General features: G+C 38.1%; 1 protein-coding gene across 5 annotated transcripts in view; it reads right to left on the bottom strand.

Moving 5' to 3' along the window:
- Positions 1–20922, bottom strand: part of agap1 (ArfGAP with GTPase domain, ankyrin repeat and PH domain 1) — a 184740-nt gene that overhangs the window by 108660 nt on the left and 55158 nt on the right. The gene's annotated exons all lie outside the window — the stretch shown is intronic.

The raw sequence follows: 20922 nt of genomic DNA, 5'->3' as shown, positions 1-20922 counted from the left end.
TCTCTATATAGCCTTTGCATCTGTGATGTGGTCCGCTGAAAACATGGCAGCACCACTATAAGGGGAAAAGAGAAGGAAAAACAGCCACATTGCCATATTTCTGTCTCCGCCAGCCCGCGCCGCTGGCACCGTTTCTGCAGCTGTCCTTCTGCTTTTTTCTTTCCCTCGCTGCTGCTATTATTATACTGTGGCCACCTTTGAGTCAGCGCCGTCAAGGAGAACAGACTTCACAGGAGACAGAACATTAGAAGGAATGTACACACACTAACAAAGCACCTGAGTCAGGACCAAAGCAGCTAAGAACAAACATGCCAAACTACACAAGGAAATCATTTTAAGCTTATCTGAATTCCAAATGCTAAATGCAAATATTAACTGGCTCCAATTCTGCACGAGTTGTGTTGACAGTGATCTCTCTAGTGTACCAGTGCATGTGCACGACTCCTTTATTATAAGAATGATGTAATAAGGATGTTTTATTTTTAAAGTGGCATAGAAATGTTACCTGGACAGCTGCAAATTTATTCTTGCTGAATTGTCTGTACAAATGAAACTTGGGAGCCACATTTTAACAACAAAACTATCAGCAGACTGGGGAAAAGTTGGCTGTGCAGCCTTAGAAAAAGGATGTTTGCAGAATTTGGCAACTATCCAAGCTTACCTGTAAAGATGGAGCTCAGCATCTGTACAGTATCCCAAGAGTTTTCTTGCAAAACTCCTTGTGGTTATTCCCTGTACTATGTTATAAGAAAAAGCTAGTCAATTCCCTGATAAGCGGTCTATTGCAGGTAGTCCCACCCCAAAATTCACATCATTTGTTGAGCCAGAACATGTCAGACTACTTCAAAACAGGTAGAGTGTTTACACTCTTTGTGTAAACCTTAAAAGTGACCTAAAGGGTTTACCCAGAAGCAGAAATTCGATCTTTAGCTACTCTCATGTTACATCAAAACGATAAGGCATTTGTGTATCTCCAAAATGCAAATGAAGATATTTTTAGATGAAAGCTAAATTATTTATCCCCTCCATGGAAAGACCATTCCTTTCATTTTTTTCAAAATTCAAAAAGTTTGTAAAGACAATGTAAAAGTCATCCATATTGAGCTTTTTCTTGCAAGTCTAAAACATGATATTGTTTTGATATATTGATATTAGAGATGTTCCGATACCCTTTTTCTCTTCCCGATACCGATTCCGATACCTGGGCTCAGGGTATCGGCCGATACCGAGTACTGATCCGATACCTGGGTGTATATCTGTATATACAGCTGTATATACTACTAGCCCTGTGTAAATTGCTAGAATTTTTTTATGGTGTGCTTCAGACAGATCCCTCAATAAAACATGAACAAATACATGGTGAACTACTGTATTTATTACAGTATTTTTATTATCTAACATGAATTTGACAGTATTATTTATTTTCTTATGCAAAAAAGAACTTCAAATGCAGCCAAAAATCTAACACCGCAAACTAAAAAAGGTATTTAAGTTTTACAATATAACTGTATAAAAAAACTGCAACAAAAAAGATCTATTAATCAGATAATCTCTTTACAACAAAACAAGTAAAAAACAAGCAACCATCTAGGCATAATTATTATTATTATAGAGACGTATTATTATTACTGTAGGCTACAACAGTAGCTTTATATATTGTCAATTTACTCATGTAAACCAAACATTTATTTTAATGGGCTGCCATGAAGATCTTTGAGTGTCTGTGTTTATGATATGACAGTATTCTCAAATGAAACGGTAAATTCTCATGAAGTGACGGTTTATGCGTTCGTGTCCTCATGACACACAGCAGAGACTACAAAACAGCGAGCTCTCGCGCATCTGTGCCAGTCACCCACAGAGATGTAGATTTTGCGGGAGTAATATTTAAATAGTATTTTGCAGTTTAATATTCACAGACACTAGTATATATTCGGCTACTGTCTGGAGCCCTGCGCTTTGACTTACACGGAAGCGACTGAACGCAGCTGCCGGTACTGAATATACTCGAGAGTCTGTAACTACCGGTACTACAGCGTTATACTGCTAACCACTGATCTATAATATAGAAGCGGCTTCACTGTGTTTTGGCAGTTTAGAATGTGATGAGTGATCCAGTCATATATAAGCTGTGTCTCATTTAGAAGGCCACGTCCTCTGGAGGTCGCATCCTCTGGAGGTCGAATCCTCTCTAGGATGCGTATATGGAGTGTCCTTCACCCTGGGATTAAACGAGACGGCCTTCGTAGGACGGACGGAAAACGAAACAGGAAGTATCACGTTGCTATGCCAACACATAACGTCGTTGCGCTCTCACACTTGTTTAAGAAAATTTTTAAGCAATTTGAAAAGAAAATGTTTTTATTTAATGTAATACAAGGGTTAAATAATAATTATTTCTCGCCCTGCTAGCGAAGTACTGTTAAACTGTTAAAAAAAAAAAAAAAAATCACTAAACACTTGTAATCATGTTTACCACACTTGTAATTCAACTTTTAAAAAATGAAGAACTTTAAAGTACTTACATTTAAACACCACATCGCTTGTGTGTAGATCTGCCGCCGCCATTTTTTCAAATAAACAACGGTTATTTATGGCGACGCAAGGGATTGTGGGTTATTTGTAGCAGCGAAGGATACACCTGATGTATCCTTCGAATTCCTGTGAAAAAAGGTCGCATTCGAAGGTCTCATTCGGAGTGTGCTACTTGCTTTTCTGAAATGAGACAACCACGATGACGTATGCAGCCTTCGAATGCGACCTTCGGAGGGCGCAACCTTCTAAATGAGACACAGCTATAGATAAGGGCTGCTAACGCGTTTTCATTTCTTCTTCGCTGCTCTAAACAGGGGTTGCTTGTGGCAACACAGCACAACTTCCTGTGTTTTCAATGCATTTTGAGCAGCGAAGAAGAACCGTGCAGCGGTTAGGCAAAGCTTGCGGTCATAACTAGGTCTTTTTTAAGAAAATGGTATCGGATCGGTATATGGGTTCATGTACTCGCCGATGCCGATGCCAGAATTTGTTGTGGTATCGGAGATATTTCCGATACTAGTATCGGAATCGGAACAACTCTAATTGATATCATGCTTTGTATGATAACTAAATTTTTTTAACAAAAAATTCTGACTAATGCACATCAAGTACGATAAACGGACTTGCTTGACACGCTAGAACAAAACTCAAACCTCAAAACTGTCTGCGTGACACAAGAACAAATCGCACTGGATTTCACACATCAATCCTGCACTTTTGAGCTTCCATTACACTTTATATTTATATATTAACATTTTTAAAGTTTCTTTTTTTGTGCTCTTATTTACATTTTCATTAGTTTCTTAAATGCACTCTTTAAAAATAAAGGTGATTCACGATGCCATAGAAGGCATAGATGGTTTCCATGAACCTTTAACTTCTGAAGAACCTTTCTGTTTCACAAAAGGTTCTTTGTGGCAAAAGAAGTTTCATTAAAAGGTAAGATAGAAATGGTTCTCTGAAGATCCTTTAAATGAAAAGTTCTTCGTGGAACCAAAAATGGTTATTCTTTGGCATCGCTGTGAAGAACCTTTTAAAGCACCTTTATTTTTAAGAGTGTAGTTCAATGTTCTTTTTGAAATTTTGGAATCCTCTACTTCAACTATATTATGTGCAAAAAAATAAATTGTATTTAAACCTGTTTTGTAATGTACTACAATATCACGTAAACACTCCATAATAACAACTTCGCAATTATCAGAGATATTTATTAAAAAAACTTCATGCATCTGGGTGATCATATCTGTATACCACTCTGAGATCACATATTCATTCAATTTGTTTTCGATTTACAAATTTAAGGGAACGACTGGAGCCAGACATGTAAATTTACTCTAAAAGTGCTTCATGTTTTTGCACACAATCTACACAGATCTCAGTCTCACAGAAGTCAGAGAATGCCAAAATAAAACCGACATATGCTTCTGTCAAAAGATGACCAAAACTCAACCCACACAAGTCTTAATTAAGAGTAACTTTTGAAGTAGAGGTCAGAGATCTTTTAATACGACCATACATTTTCAACAGACTTATGTACAATAAAATTTCAGCCCTTCAGCACAAGAATGCTGCATCTCTCTCCTAATCTTAAGGGGAAAAGAAGCCACCCACGTTTAACGCACCAAAGACTATTTTCATAGTTACAGTCAAGATATCATTACAGCTGACACAGTCAGTGTGCCATTACTGCAGAAGATCTGATGAGCGCTTGATAAACGAGGCATGCACATAGCACTTTCTCCACCACCCCTCATTGTTTTGACTGAAAGCAAGACAATGGATAAAAAACAAGAAGCAGTGGCAGAATGACAATGGGAGAATGCAAAAGCAAGATGCACAAGACAAAACAAACCAGTCAGCCCTGTAAACGTAGTTGGAATGTCCTCGTATGTAGAACGATCTGGAAATAACATTCCTTACAGCGAGATCGAACCGTATGCTGCAATTCACATTATAATTAAACTGTCAAGTGGAGTGCTATTTAACACAACAAGATCAAAAGGGTTTCCTGGACAAAACAAAGAAAATGTAAAACGTAATGAGACACAGCAGTGTTATTGAAGGTTTAGCAGCTGTAAATGTCCATAATCAAACTCAACACTTGTGGGGCTCACAACAAGGCAGACAAATGTGTACATAGGCTCCACCGCAATGTCAGGAAGCAGACAGAAGCAGCTGAAGAAAAGACAGAAAGGACACATGGCAGGATCCAAACAACCCACTGAGGTGTTGCGGCTCAAAAACAAGACCACTGCAGGTCTGATGCACCACTGGGGTACACACAACAGCGGTCCAACTTGGCGGTGTGCTGTTTCCACAGAGGTGTTGTTGTCTTGCAGCCTTTGGATCCGACCACACACATGAGCTTCCACCTCGGTGTCATTTAAACTGGCAGAAGCGTTGAGGTTTTGGACCCTGGTCTGGCAGCACCATTAATTGAAAAAAGAATCAAGATTTCAATTACAATTTTAATCATGAAAAGAGTGGAAAAAAAGGCTCCATTAGGTCTACATTAGCTGCTTCATTATTTTCTATTTACATTTATTCATTCAACAAGAAACATTCGTCCAATGTAAAGTTTGGGGTCAGTATTAAAATAAACGCAATACTTTTAATAGTGTATAATATTTCTGTGGATTTAAATTAATCACAATATGTCTGTTGCCCGTGAATGTGATGGCAAATCAGAAAAAAATCAGAAATCATCCGTGATGACAAACAGTCCAAATGTGAGGTTGGATTTTTACAATGAATCAATTAATATCTGTGCTTTTTTCGCGAGATGAGAACATGTCTCGCGTAAACGAGAAACACAACTGATTAGGGTCAGGTAAATCTGCACTAATCAAATTTCAGAGGAATTTCTTAAGACAACTTGTCACGAAAAACATCAGCGATACAGACAGCGATAAATCTCAATATTAATTTTTGAAGCCGAAAAAAAGAAAGAGACAACCATTACAAAAAAAATAGCAGGAAATCACTGAACTTAACTTCCAAAAGCACAGGCATTTCACCTCTGTGAGATTTTCATCACTGCAAAAGTTCTCCTTCTTAACTAGATGGGTTTTCATTCTACTTTGGCGATATTAAAAAAAGTATTGCAAAATTACACCATTTCCAGTAACCAATGTCATGCAACTAAAACGTAACCTTTTGCCTCTCGCAATAAGTTATGGCAACAGTTTTCGGACTATAAGTCACACTTGAGTATAAGTCGCGTTTATTTAGACCCAAGAACCAAGAGAAAGACATTACCATCTACAGCCACGAGAGGGCGCTCTACGCTGCTTAGTGTAAGCTACAGGAGCACTGAGCAGCATAGAGCGCCCTCTCGTGGCTGTAGACGGTCATGTTTTCTCTTGGTTCATTTCTCTTGGTTCATGTCAAATTAATTTTTATAAATAAGTCCCAACTGACTAAGTCGCAGGACCATCCAAACCATGAAAAAAAGTGCGACTTAAAATATGGTATATTTATTCATAGGAGGTGTCATAGGAAGCCGCTTCAGAAATGTGCGTGGCACGGGTGGAATAAACACAAGCATTGAATAGAGTAGCAGCAGTCAGCTTCAGTGGCCGTATCAGAGCCACACTGCACCACAGACGTGTGCAGTGTTAATTCTCCAAGCATTAATGGTAGGGAAAGACCCTTACACTGGAGAGCGGCAATGTACAGTATGAAGTGTTTCTTGGAGGTTATAGTACATTGAAGAATGATCATATGACTTTTTTCACACACCATGTGACCTGTAAATGTGGAAAAAACGTTTCCAATGCAGATTGGCAAAATATTCCTTTTTCAAAATGCCTGAAAACCACCTCATGCGAGCGTAAAAACTTTTACAAAAATTTAAACATTTCCATTAGGCGTATTTTCAATTCACAATTTTAATTAGCACAGTTTGAAGGGTAATATAAACGCAGCTACTGATTGATTTCAATTCATTTAAAAATGTATAGACTTTACCATTTCAGTGACCATAACTAACAGCTTCAGTTTGTCAAAACTGTGCAAAATGATTACAAAAGTCCATAACCACCTGTCCCGACAACGTATAAACCTCACAATAAACTGCTTACAGTACATGCACTCCTATGGGTTTCTGTGTGTCATCACTCAATAAGAGCATTAATACAAACCACAGTCATGGCAGGAATCTGAGAGGCTGATGGGAAGGTCTGTAAGCAGGGCAAAGATGCCAGGCACCATTTCCGCGCCACTGCTCTGTGCCAGCCTGCGGTGTCTAATGGCAAGATGAAAGCAATATGAGCAGGAGAGGACACTAATGAAAGAGATGAAAATTAAAAAAACATGAAGCAAAAGAAAATGTAATGTCCTTTTCTTCATTTTAGACAGGCAAGGAATTAATGCCCAGAAAACAACAATGCCTACAGGCTCTAAAACAAATCAGTGCAGCCGTGGCATTAATCATCAAGAACAGACACACTGCTGTCAAGAACAATCACACTCACAGGGACTGAAGGAACAGATTGTTTGTAAGAGTGCCATTATCCATGCCTGTTTATTTTTTTTCGCTTCCTTGAGTGAGGTGAAGAGGTGAGGGGAGGCGCTACAAGATGGGGTTTTCCAAGAAATGCAACAATGGCAATCCGAAACATCCTTCTCAGATGCACACTTAAACACAGAGCGCCTCTCGTCCTTGTCTCAGAGACGGCTTCACTTTCAGCCAGTCAGGACAAAACAGGTGGAGGAGTGAGGAGACTATGGTCCAACACAAGAACCTCAGCAGATGGAGTTGATCATAAAGATATTGTTCAACTAAAGTACATAAACACTGCATATTCAGACATGGATCAATGCTAAATAAGAATGATAAATACTATTATATAGAATTCTTCCGAAAAATTCTTCCAAAAACCTTGATTAAAACACGTTTGCTAAGTTGTACTAACCATCTCTATCCAGCCAATTAAATGACAATAAAAATCAAGTGCTATATCCAAGTAAAATGTTATGCAATTTTCTTATTCCTTGAATGCATGTATAAGTGTTCAAACATACACATTTTTTATGACATGTATAATTAATTAGTTAATAACCTTGTCATAAAAATTCTTATTCTATTAATATTTTATATTAATATCCAAATTTACTAGGGTATTTTAAAACACTTACTGACTTGGAAATTCATGAGTGCCTGCAGGTTTTTCATGTTGGTTGCATCACACGATTTTGATTTGTCAGAAAAAAATTTTTTTGCAAATATGAACAAGAATGCTTGTTAAAATATGCATTTTCCAAAAAAAAAAAAAAAACAATTGTGCCAAAGCAAATTGGATTTTTATTTTCTACATTATGATATCAGGCCAGGTGTATCACACTGATATGAAACTTTAAGCCCTCAAATAATATATGAATAGATTTAAATTACAAAAAGACAACACGTACTCACTGTATGCATTTTCAGCATTTTTTGAATAAATGAATAGATGGGACAAAAACTCACATGCGTCACATACTATTTGCTTGACAAACTGCTTTTTACATACCATATACTAAGTATACATGGTTATATGTATACTCATAGATACTGTACATATTTAGATCCAGGGATAAAGAAACCCGTTTTAACAATTACACAATAAAGAAACAGAAAATGGGATTAAAAAAAAAAAAAGTATGAAAGTGAGCCGAGACAGAACGTATCAGTAACAGCAGGTTGGGCGATGACAGACCCCTGCTGGGGTATCAGGCCAAACCTTGACTCTCAAATTAATGAAATAATTATACAAAAATGTAATTGCTCGGTGTGCAGAGTAACATTATAAATTTTACTACATGCTGAACACATAATGAGATGCGTATACACTCATGCATTGTGCATTGTGTGGGTGAGGGTCGGGCCCCATATCCTGAGGGCAGCTCGTGCTTCAGAAGGCAGTGGGGGGAGGTGTGTGTGTCTGACGGTGGGTTAACGAGAGACTGACGATGACAAATAGTCACTGGCTTCTCATAAATGGCATCAAACCCATAACCACCCATTCATTCTTCCCCCTCACCCTGCAGGCTGCTATTCATTTCTCATCGTGCTCTCAACAAAGGGGTCACAAGAGATCACTGCTGTTTGTACATAAGCGAAAATATAATTTCACTCAAATACCCAAATAATAAACATTCTCTACCATATGCAAATAAGCAACTCCCTTCTTCACGCATTCGCAATTAAGCATCCCCCATATCAAACGGTGTTGCCAATGAGACTCTTCGAACCAAGAGCCCACTGATTAGTTTCAATCAAAGTAATTAAGGCCATCTTCATCATCTCAATGAGATGTTAACCGTGTTCACGGTCAAGACTCAAGTCAAGACAATTCTGTTCACAGAGAGGATGCTTTCTCTTCTGTGTGAGACTATGTGTTTACGTGCTTCCCGAATAACTCGCCTGACGGGTTATTTTACATACAGACTCCAAGATAAACATCAGAACATTTGGGAAAGCCCTCAGTAACTTGCAATGCCTTGTAGACAGGTCATTTGTTCTTTTTATTCTTTTTATGGTCCGTAAAATTAAACTAAGTAAATAAATATCTTAAACAGAAATGTCAATTTTTTTAAATATATGTTGATAAAAATAACAAAACTTGAATGTACAACATCAAACGGTGGATGAAGCCACTATGAATATTCATGTTTGCTTAATAAGCCCTGCCCCGCACACATGCGCCACACGCCACAGTTCCAGCTGACTTCTTGTTTCACAGATTCTGCCAAAAGCGAGACTTTCATCAGTTGACCGCCTGCAGTCGTTGATCTGGCCTATTGTCAGCTAAACAATAGCCAAACAAACAGTGGATAACACCAGCCTCAAGAGTCACTCGGCAGCACCCGGAGAAGAGAAGGGAGGCAGGGCAATCCTTCAGTTAATTGTAAGAGCCCCGTCCAGAGAGGAAATGGTCTTGGGTCATTGAAACTGCACTCGAACACCCTCCACAATAAGCCCATCCCCCACAATTCTGTTATCGGGTCCCATCATTATCTGGCTTTTTTCCATCTGAGTGTGGGATGTCTTTTTCTTCGGATGCTCGGCAAAATCCAGGCGGTGGATTTGTAAATGTTTATGAATTCATCCTCATCAATCAGTCACACTGAGTGTTTGCGTTTGCCAGCTGTTTGCTATCAATTGTGGTGTGTGGTTTTGCGCACGCTGTTGATTGACACCTCATGGAGGGCAACCAGGGTATGAAGCCAGCTGTATCTTAAAGGTACAATATGTAAGATATTTGCAGTAAAATATCCAAAAACCACTAGACTAGTGTTATATATTTTGTCCAGCTGATTACTAACAATATCTCTAACTTTTTCAACTTCTTGTAAATTATCTGAAAATTCCCATTCTAAACAATGACGTTAGATACCCTTTGTTACAGCCTTTACTGACGTAGAAACCACTTGACAACAGTGTCGTGGACAAATGCGGAAGTAGTGTCTACTTCCACTAGTTTGCTTCAAGCAGTTCCTTATTTACTTCTTGCACGTTTTATGGTGGATTGTGTTACTTACTTATGGAACATAATTACTGTTTACGGTCTGCTGCTGGTTCTGTCAACAAGGACAGCCCCCATAAACGTAAGCGTACGGACCAACCAAACGACCCAAGAAGAGTTTGGGTCAAGAGGAGAGAATAAAGAAGATTTTCTAGTAGGGCCGGGGCGATATGGTTTAAAAATATGGCTTTTTTTTTCTATTTAAAAACAAACTACAACCAACAAAGAAATTTCTCAAAACAAATGTACTCTTTATTTTGTTCTGATTTTCACTTATGCAGTTTAATCTAAATTTCCCCTTTGTGCATAAGTGTAACAGGAAACAAGCCTCAAAACATGCTTGTAAACGAGATGGCAGGCACTGCCATTGTAAACAGTGAAAATGTAGCTTATCTGTTTTCTAATAACTTACCAGTGACACAATGCACCTTCAAAATAAATTAAAATATAAATAAAAAATAAAATTGTGTGTCCCTCTTTGATAAAAAAAAAACTTTTGGTTAAATAAATGTAACCAAAATGACAAAATTAGATATATTACAAAAATACATACTTGTCACAGTGGTATTCATAAAGTGCTAACAAAACTTTAAACTCATTAGCGTTAGCATTACAGAAAGGTCTGATTTACGCACTGTTACAACAGTCATTGTTTTTTTTTCTTTTTACATTGACATTTGAGTTCATGATTTTAATGTTGTTGTTTTTTGTGGCACACTAAAGACTAATGACAGACTGTTGATCTTTGAATAATATCATCTGGTCACCCTAACGCTAGTGAAGTATAACCACACTTTGGAACGTTTTGCTCTCTCCGCCATCGTCACTGTTTATTATTAAGCGTGAGTTTTCGTACTGTTATTCGTGTGTGTGCCCCGCGCTCGTTCTTGTTGTGTGTTTGTGACTGACAGACAGCCTCCGCGGCGCGCATGAGAGATGTTGCAGATCTCACAGACAAACTTCTTAATAATATCGCAAATGAGAAATGTTTGCAAAAGGCACAGACTGCAAAGATGCTTCTGAAAAAGCAAGTAAATCATTCATGAGAGTCATAAAAGCACTTTAAAAGTCGTCCACTGGAAATGCTTCTTGTACAGAAGGGGCCATTGCAAGCACTGATAGTGAGCGGGCAGACATCAAGACATCTTCTGCTAGTGAGTAATCAGGGTCACTGTGACCATAATCTAACAGGCACAGATCCAGAACTGAGCAAGGAAAGCAGATAGAGACACAAGCCAAGGACGGGAGGAAAGAAAAAAAGAGCTACAGGATGGATGGTGGCAGAAATGCTTGGCTCAGTGGAAAGCCAGTGCCCCTTTGGGAAGTAATGCACAGAAAATGAGCTCATTGGCAGGATTTAAAGGAGCATGATGACAGAGAAGGGAATTTACAGACATAACTCTCACCTGTACAAGCAGGAATAACCTGAGTGTAACTTCAAAGAGGATGTGACCTCTTCAGAAGGTGAACAAAAACACATGCAGTGAGCAATATCTGCCTAGACACAGTAAACCCATGGCCTTTGCTTACACTTACAGGCCAAAGGCCATCCCCATCCTCAAACCTGGGGACTGACACTTCCCATTAAATCTTGTACAAAATTGAAAAAAATTTCTAGCCTTTTAAACTAGACTCCATCGACCACCACTGCACCTCATCTTCAGCAGCACAACAGCAATACAAATTTTGGACCTAATATGTAACGTGAGTGGTGAATGTGAGTTTGCAGTCTGTACTGAATTTGATGCAGGGAAAACAAAATTACAGCAAGAAACACCGAAAGTTACAGCAAGAAAGTTGTCCTCGAAGGCTGCATGCAAAACAAAAAACATTCAATGTGACCAATGTAGTTTGACTGTTATGGGCTGGTTCTTTTTAGAAAATACAAAAAAATACTGCATGAAAATAAAACATGTTTTTCTAATAAAAAGTAATTTGTCATGATAAAATCAGAGCTTTGTTTACAGGAAAACAAAACATACATTATAATTAAACTATACCTAAATGAATTAGAATCAAATACCTGTATATCTGTGCACAAAACCAAAAGGCAAGATGAGACATTGATAATGCACAAGAAGTTATGAAGATTAACAGAATATTGTGGAACGCTGCAGTAAGCTTAGATTCTGTATTGAAAATGGCAAGTATTTTCAAGCTGACTGTCTCTTGTCCTTTCCTATGATTATCATCGGCTGCCTGAACAGGTGACACCTGCAGAAAATATCAAAGATACCCCAACTGCTCTCCCACACGCAGAGCTGTGAATTCCTAACGCCACACAAGATGTTCTTCCTTCTGATCCCGCTTCTGGATGTGAGCCACAGAAATGCTTGGGTGCTGCTATCAGTTCTATGCAGCTGCAACTAACACTCTGGGAAAACATGCAGATGTGGCTTAATTCCTTGGCACAGGTGCACTGGCAGACACTTATAGGGATGCAGAACATGAGCATGAGAGGTGGCAGACCACAGCTGTCCTTCACTGTAGAGGTGACAGACATAATGCTGGGTAACTGTGGCGCCCTGGTGGTGCAATCAGAAAAGAGACAGAGCTGAAAAGCTATAATGCTTGTGCATAATGACCCAGTAAAATAAAAGTGATGATACAACCTCTACTTTGCTATATGATGAAAACAGCAAAAAACAAACTCACAAACATTTGGTCACAGAAGTAAGAATACTCCACCTTCTATAAAATGATCAACACTAATCATCCAAAGCACAAGTTAACTAGGGTACTATCTACATAGATATACTGTAAGGATGGATGGATAACAAAATAATAGTAAATTATTTGTAATTGCAGGTTAAATTTAATGAAAAAAACTGTATTTTAGGTAACTACTAATACAATTTATATACATATTTAGTTATGTATAAAAACTAAAAACTAAGTTTTTAGTTTTTAGAACGCTACAACACGTTTCTTCTAGGGTGAAGATGTGAACAGCTGTCTTGCTCTCTTCTCATCTACATCTATTTTCCAAACTTTTGGCCAGCCAAATCTCAGCTGGCACACCCAGACGGGCTTCCCCCACCTCCAGTTTCACATTCCCAGGCCAAATCTCGGCTCTCTGTCCCTCTTTTCCTTTATTTTCCATTTTACGCACAGATAACAGGACAGAGAACAAGCAAACACCCATGGAAAAGACATAACAAAAAACAAAAATTAAATAAATAAAACTAAAGAGAGTTTTCCACTATGACCCATCACACCACCCACACACACAGACACACAGACAGACAGATGGGCAAAAAACTCATTCAAATCCCAGAGCCGAGTAAAGCAGTGGGCCGAGTAACAGCAGTTTCTATGCAAAACAGCAACTGAAAAACGCTCCATCTGTGAGGGACATTTTCTTACAACAGGTCAAGTCTTGCCGTTCAACAATCTAAATGGACCATATCCTACTATAGCAGTTAATGTTGGTATATTTTCTTTTCTTACATCAAAAAGTAACTTTCTTTTATAGACTGATATTGCATTATGACCAATAGTACAGATTAGGGATGTCAACGATTAATCAATGATCGATTAATTGTCGATAGGAGATGTAATCGCTTAAAGCTATTGATGGTCGGTTAACCTATTTAATGTTTGGCTGTGTATGGCTCGTGCGCAAAACACGTACGAGTGGCTGTGGGTGACGGTGACGGTATATATATGCATCATCATTCATAATGTACAAATAAAGCTTTTAATAAGATTTAAACTTTAAAAGTACATTGAAATAGAAACAACAAACTTCTTCAACATGGAAAGCAATAGAAATGTAGTAACCAAGTCATTTCAACAGATAACTTTCATATCGTGTGCTTTGCAGGGTTGCGGAACACAGGACAGAAAGTCTATTCATTCCTACAACTTGTTCATTTGTTCCTACGATTTATTAATTTGTGGCAACTGTTCATATTTCATTAATGTTGTTCTTTAAATAGTCCATGATTTAAGTGAATTTAGGGAACAAATTAATAAATCAAAATATATATGCAAAATATATCTGACTTAAGATAACGAATTTAAAATAAAAGTGTTGCAACGCTCAAACAATTTCACGGAAAGATAGATGAGAACGGGCATTCTGTTTGTTTGCTTTATTTTACTAAAGCACGAATCTTCCGGTTTTATTGTAAGTGCGCACAAATAAAAGTAAAGTTACATTTGGGATGTTTATTTTACATGCCATAATGTACATAATCACATCTATTAAAAAAAAATATTAATTAAAACATGCTATTCATTAATGAAAAATAAAGCTGAAATTCCTACAATTGAAAATAAATACATAAACTGACAAACATTTGTAAAAACTGAAAATTAAATTGGAAAATATAAAAATAAAAGATCATTCAAAATCTGAAATGCTTGAATACTATAAAAACAGTACTAAAACAAAAGCATCCAAATTTACCAGTATTCACATGTAGAATACCTTTAAATTATCATGTTCAAGTTCTTGCTACTTAACTTACTTGTGTCATTTGTGTTTCCTAATGTCCTGTGTTCATTGGTAAACTCATTTATTGGCATAACTCACACTGTCATTTATTATTGTGGGACATGTTGCTGAATAATAAAATACTAGTTTAACGTGGGTGGTCATTTGTTATTGTGAACACGGTTTGTGATATAAATACAATTACAATATCTGACTGTTCTGCAGCACACTTTTTATAGTTCTATAGACAAAAAAGTGGAAAAACTTGTTTTACATGAGACATTCCATTTGTCTTCCCCTCATTCTGCTATGAGACAACATCTGGACCTCTGACTGTCTTCATGATCTTAAGAAGAGGTGTATTAGTGCTGACTGACAACAAAGTGTTGTGAGGTCAGGTGGAAGACAAGGAACTGAGTCTGCCCGATTCAACCCTGTGATCAGCATGATCACGTTCACCTGTACCCACACAGCTGTCTAACCCACATCTGATAACAGCTACTCAAGCTCTCACACATGCACAACATGACACAATGTTAAATTCTAGCTAATGATCATGACAATGGTTCACTAAGAATGCTGCAAAACTCCCTCCCACTGTTTAGCATCTGGTTTCCTCCGTGCATGTGGCACAGCTCTAATTTATCCTCTCTCAGACCCAAACACACACACACACACACACACACACACACTGACCTTAATACCAAGCTTGGATCCCATCAGAGTATAAACACTGAGACAGTAGAATGTAATCTGCTTCCAAACACTCAGTAGCCGTCATAAAGCTGTCAGGTTGTCTTCAGTATCTCTCACACACTAGCAGGTGTGTATTCAGACACAGCATGTGTTTAATGGGATCGTGCTGTGGTTTCTGGGGGTAATGAACCAAAGAATGGGATGTATTTGTGATCCGTGAAGACCCTGCTGATCCATATACTAGACATTTAATTAACCTAAATGACACAAAACCTAAATGAAACACTTCTGTATACTACTGCATGCAAAACCCCACAGCACAACCTGTGTAGTCTGATTCACTGATTCATTGAGGGTGGACTCAGTCTAGCAAATACTTCACAAATCAGTCCAAAAACAGACATCCTTACTGAACTGTGATATCCTGATCACTACTTTCATTGTCAAAATGAAGCATTTTGGCTGGCTGGTCCTGCGACTTATAGTCAGGTGCGACTTATTTATCAAAATTAATTTGACACGAACCAAGAGAAATGAACTAAGAGACATGAACCAATAGAAAACATTACCATCTACAGCCACGAGAGGGCGCTCTATGCTGCTCAGTGCTCCTGTAGTCTACACTGAAGACATAGAGCGCCCTCTCGCGGCTGTGGACGGTAATGTTTTCTCTTGGTGCTTGGTTCTAAATAAATGCGATTTATAGTCCAGTGCGACTTATATGTTTTTTTCCTCATCATGACGTATTTTTGGACTGATGCGATTTATACTCAGGTGCGACTTATAGTCCGAAAAATACGGTACTCAGATTGTGTGGAACTGCTAAACCATGACGGTTTACTCTCTGGTGTGAAATTTGGTAAACTATGTGGAGAACCTTTAGAATCAAAGGGCTTGTTTACACCTTGTCACTTCATGGATTTTCTCTGATTGGATAGCTATTAAATTGTGAAAAGACCAAGTGCAAGTGCCCTCCGAAACGCTTTTTGGGACTGATTTAAATCCGATCACTCAAACCACTTCAGGAAGTGGTCTGAGATGCAAGCGTAACTGCATCTGAGAGCATGTTATAAGCCATATGACATATTATAGCAAGATATGACAGCACTATTGCAACGTGGATCACCACGGAGGAGCTGATTATCTCTTCTGAAAGTCGATGCGCAAACTGCCGCATCGCAGATCCTCAATATATTCATCTTCATTAAAAGTAGTGAGACTATTATCTTACCAGTGCTGATGCCACTCTCTCTTCTGTTTGGTTCTTTGATCTTGAAACTAGCTGATGATGAAAAAAATGCAGAGCATATCGGTTGCTTTTACTGACTTGTGAACTTGGTTAAATTTATAGCGTGTGTTATAGTACTTTTACATTTTCCATTAAAATTGGTATAAAATGATGGATATTTTTAGACAAAAATGAACATTGTTATCATTGGTAGCTTATATAGTCCACCTACATTATAGCAATATAAAATGTACAGTAGTCCATGAGAATATTCTGTGTGAGAATAGGTTTCTATTTTTGTGTTCTCTTCATCCCTCATCAGAGAAAATACCATATAGTTAGTGAAGGCTTGTAAGCACATGTGTGTGTGTGTGTTTTTGTGTAATGCCCATGCTCCACTGGTCAGGTCAGTATTATCGCCTAAAGCTATAACAGGCTTTCTCCCTCTGTCACAAACACAATACACACACTAAAGAACTGACACTCACATTCTGTAAGCCTTTCTCCATCTTTCCGTGACCACCATCAAATCAGTCAGACTGCAAAGGTAAGACATATTAAACTACTTCATTAAACTTTAAAATAGAAGGTTTCAAAGGATTCGGTGCCTAACAGCGGCTGCTTCAACTACCACACGGTGCATACAGGCAGAGACTGACCTACAAAACACAGACTACAGGATGAGTGCATCGGAGTTTCAGACTCGGTCCACTCCACCCTCCTTCCCTATTCACTCGGTTAGGGCTCGTTATTTTTACACAGCACTGGTACGAAACGGGAGTACACACACACACACACACACACACACTCACACACACACACACTTAGTCTACAAGCACAACTACTAGCATTGAACCCAGGAAGATCCTCTTCTCATTAAAAACACTCATTATGTGGCATTTTAGGTGTTGCACAAGCAGGTGATGTCTGGCCTGCATTGAGTCTTGATTTTCCTTGTACTACTCCCAGTTAATCTCTGCTTTCTCCATCCAATAAAACCAGCATGTGTCAACATCCAACTTCTAAGAACCTTGATCCTCACACACAAAATAATTCATTCCTTTAGCTCAATCCTTCTCCTTTACTTCCTCCTCTCAAGCCACATGGGAAACAAAGTCACATTTAGTTGTCCCTGCTGTGTCTTTGTTCTGGAGCACACTGTAGTGATGACAGCTGCATGGATACAGTACAACTCAACAATCCATCTCTGGCTGCAATCCACAGCCAGATTTTTTTCACATTATGTCTCTATTCTTCAGAACATAAAAAAATAAGAACCAGAACCAAATGATTATTACTACTTTCGTTTCCGTTAACAGTTCATAGTTGTGCATTCTTCCACTGATGCGGACAGAAGAACACCATACTGAAATATTTAAACAGTGTTTCATGCCCTACTATTCAGCAGCACCATAAATCATACAGTGCAACCAGTGTAGGCCAGTTCTCAAATAAATGACGCTTGTCTATGAACTAATGTTCAGTAAGATCAACATTTAAGTCTTTTCAGACCACTACAAACATAACATGCAATCAATGCAACATTTATTTCTCCATATGCATTACCAATACCTACCATCAGAAAATACATTTTGCATTTTCATTCAGCTTGTCTGCAGTCTTGAATTTTTTGCTTTGGTTCAAACTGAAAAATTGCATGCAAAAACTGGACCACATTTTCGCGCCAAACATTTCTGTTGATATAAACAGGAAACAAAAGCATACAGCACAACCTGATTCCCGAATGAATTCCTCAAGAGCCAAATGTATATCAAATTTCTGATCTGCTATGTCGAAATCTGGAATAACCGCGAAAGGTATTAAAGGAAATACATTAATTTTTGAAGATTTTTTCCTCTGAAAGAATAAATAATGGAATTGTTAAGGAATAAGAATTGTAAATTCTTCCTTGTGTTTAAATGTGTATTCTTGATTTAATAAAGTAAAAAAAGGGTGGCATTAAGATATCAGCAGAGTAAGTAAATGTTCACACACAACATGCTTTTCTGTTATTTTTCTATTGATGCCTTTGACTGTTGAGGTCATCTCACAAGAGCATTGTGATATATAATGCACTATAAAGTTCTAAAAAGTGCAAAAACAAGAACTCTTTCTGTGTAAATGCCCCCTAAGATTTTAAAAGTATTAAAAATACAATATTTAAACATTTCTTCAAGCCAAAAAAAACAAACAAAAAATCATTCAGAGCAGTGTCTGACTCAGTGTCACGGACAATGACTGTTCGCAAAAAGAGCGTCCGACTTCTATGTGTGAGTGTTTGCGACAGTCTGCTTTCCTTCCACTCTCAGACACTCGTCCCATGAGAAGCTCCAGCCATGCTCTTATCACATCCAGCATGTCACAGTTCCACATGCAACCGGCATTACTTCTGCATGGCTGTAGATGTAGGTCACACACACACACACACACACACACACACGCAACCCCACCCACCCACTTATACCTGACACAAATAGATGGCTCATGTTGAGGGTGGGGCAGATAGTCACAGTTCAGACCCTCCAGCCATTCCATACTAAATTCCCCCTACCAACAACAAACACCTGAGCAGAACAATGTGTGATCACACTGTTCCAGAGGAAGCTGAGAGTAAATTCTATTTAAACACCATCCTCCAATGACTCAATGTAAAAAAACATTGGCGCATCCATTACTTCCTCAAGCCACTCAATGATACGGAGTTATCCAAATTTTTTACATTTCCAATAGTCATTCCAATAGAATTCTTCGCATTTGGGAGTTTTAAATGAAAGTGACAAACGCAGATTATCATGTTGCGCAAACCAACAGGAAGCTGCTTTGTTTGAAACTGACTACTGTGTTCATAGTATACATCGATACACTCCTTAAAATGGAACTTATTGAAACAATTCTCAACCACAAGGCAATAAACATGTTAAATGGAATCCAACCTGGATTTCTTTGGTACTTTATTGAGTTTATGAGAGACATAGTAATATCCAGTTCAACTGGAACTCAAATGATTCATTAAGAGTGAATAAGCATACAGCCACACACTAGTGGGGAAGACATGAATAATCAATTAAATATTGGATGGTTAATAACACAAAGCTACTGTACGATTTTAGAACACTTGGAATAATGGGCGATAAGTCATACAGACTACTTTTATGATATGTTAATGTTGCTTGTGCATTCTACTTGAAGCTTAAAAGCTGAATTGACATTCTTCTCTAATTTATGTAAACCAACAGAAACAATGTTATTCTACACGATGCTCTACAATGAATACTGAAATTGAAAGCAACAATTATGAATACAGGCCTGAAAACCAGAAACCTAAAAAAATTGGGTGATGATATTTGTTCTTCTTTCAAGTGGCATTACAAACACTAAATGTACAACATATTATGTGGTACAAATTATTATAATATTAAATATTAAATTAGGGAGCTGCAGGGCACTTTTCCTGGAACACTGTAAAGAGACAAATCGGTTACAGTAAGTGCACATAATCATTATTTCTTATCTTTCTCTTTATATACTCCCAGATGTGAACAGATGTACAGCCTGGGATGTGCAGAGCAGATCAAACTTCCCAAACAAATGAACACAGTTGTGGCCTATTTATTTAGTCTCTGAACTACTGCCAAAAAAACTGCAACACTTACTATAACACACTGCCTTCCAAGTCTCAGGTATCCTTTGAGTGAATAACTGCTCAAATTAAAACCTAGAGTTCTGTAAGCAGATGTCTGAAAGTTTCAATAAAAATCAAAACTGCCCTAATACTTTATTAATAAACGTTGCTACACATTCAAGCTATAGGACAGGGGTTCCCAACCCTGTTCCTGGCGATTGACTATGTTTGATTAGGATTGGAGCTAAACTTTGCAGGACAGTCGATCGCCAGGAGCAGGGTTGGGTACCCCTGCTATAGGACAAGCGCCCCCTTTGAAGACATCAGTAACTAATCCATATGTAGGTCCCATCTGGGAATATACCCTGCAGGACTATATAACACTGACTTTGCAGTGCCATCTCAAATCTTGCTCACATAGAGCCAAACGAATGAAAGCCATATCCCATCCTGTTGCTGGCAAAAGTCCCTAAAAATCAACTATATTGTTGAATAAAATGTTTTTGCAATGAACGCATGTCACTGATAAGCCGGACAAAAACGTGAATAGGTCTATATATAACACTATTTAAAATATCAGCCCTGAATTACCTGTTTAAGATGAATTTCAGTCGGCAAAAATAGATTGAATAGAAAGGAGCATCACTAAACAGTTCCAGGTAAAGCCACTCATTTAGAAGGAAACATGACACTGTTCTAATGTAAGATCCTTATCTAATTGCCAAGAATGTATTTCTTCAAGAAGAGTCAAGAATGCCTCCGGAATCTGAGGAATGTAGAAACGGCTAATCAGCTAAGGTGCTGTCTCACCCCACAGACACTAAAGGCTTTACTACAAGCCGCGTCACGAGCATTAGCACTGTCCTGAGAAAATCCCTCTGCTGAGCTACGT

Source organism: Carassius auratus, chromosome 6, assembly GCF_003368295.1.
Source record: "Carassius auratus strain Wakin chromosome 6, ASM336829v1, whole genome shotgun sequence".
Classification (NCBI taxonomy): domain Eukaryota; kingdom Metazoa; phylum Chordata; class Actinopteri; order Cypriniformes; family Cyprinidae; genus Carassius; species Carassius auratus.
The sequence above is the reverse complement of the archived record's forward strand: the minus strand, read 5'-3'. Positions and strand labels throughout refer to the sequence as shown.